The sequence below is a fragment of the Lactuca saligna genome, chromosome 3, assembly GCF_052625555.1.
Source record: "Lactuca saligna cultivar CGN05327 chromosome 3, ASM5262555v1, whole genome shotgun sequence".
Taxonomy (NCBI): Eukaryota; Viridiplantae; Streptophyta; class Magnoliopsida; order Asterales; family Asteraceae; genus Lactuca; species Lactuca saligna.
Window position 1 is genome coordinate 52,014,849 of NC_136419.1, and position 918 is coordinate 52,015,766.

Consider the following 918-nt stretch of genomic DNA (forward strand, 5'->3'; position numbering starts at 1 on the left):
AATTTAGTTAGCATCTCTTCCAAGCTTGGCTTCTTCTCTTGCACCGGCTCCTCTTTTTGGTAGAATCCTCTCCCTTTTTGCCTATACTTCTCCTCCTTGGCCTTCTTGTACTCTTCATAAGGCAGCCACTCCTTCTTCTGTTTTCGCCAGTCTTCATCATATCGGTCACCGCTCGAATAGCATGCTTGTGCCTTTTTGTTGCCGTGCTCATCCAAATCACAATCTCTAGTGAGGTGAGGTCCATTGCAATTCTCGCAACCCACCCGTATGGCATGGATCGTTTGATCCATTTTATCCATTCTTCTATCCATGGTTTTTAACATGGCCATGACCGCGGATAAATCTTCAGTAGCAGCATATGCGGCTCCCCTCGTGACATCATTCCTTGGGTTGTGGTATTCTCTAGAGTGTTTAGAGAATTCTTCAATTAATTCTTTGATCACCGGGGGTGGCTTCTTCGTAAGTGGGCCTTGTGAGTCTAGCAGCTGCCGGGTCGTAACATTGACTCCATCATAAAAGATGGACACTTCTTGTTGGCTATTTAGATCATGGTGTGGGCAATTTCGTAGCAGACTTTTGTACCTCTCCCATGCTTCATATAACGACTCTCCAGCTTGTTGTTCAAAATTTGCAATGGCCTTCTTGAGCTTGGCTATCTTTGATGGTGGGCAAAACTGATCTATAAATTCTTCCTTCATTCTGGCCCAAGTAGTGACTGACCCGGGAGGAAGTGATTTGAGCCAGTCTTTAGCAGCACCCTTGAAGGTTACCGGAAGCATCCGAAGCAGCTGAGTTTCGCAGGTGACATTTGGAATGTTGAAGTAATCAGCAACATCATTTACTTCATCCAAATGTTTGTAGGCATCTTCATGATCTTTCCCGTAGAACGGTATCTCCTTGAGTGAAGCTAGGATATGA

General features: G+C 45.0%; 1 non-coding gene across 1 annotated transcript; it reads left to right on the top strand.

The window, feature by feature from the left end:
• The first annotated feature begins 543 nt into the window (after positions 1-543).
• LOC145038158 (small nucleolar RNA R71) lies at positions 544-650 on the top strand. Its single transcript, XR_013679223.1, has one exon. It is a non-coding gene; the product is annotated as a small nucleolar RNA R71 (small nucleolar RNA).
• Positions 651-918: the final 268 nt, after the last annotated feature.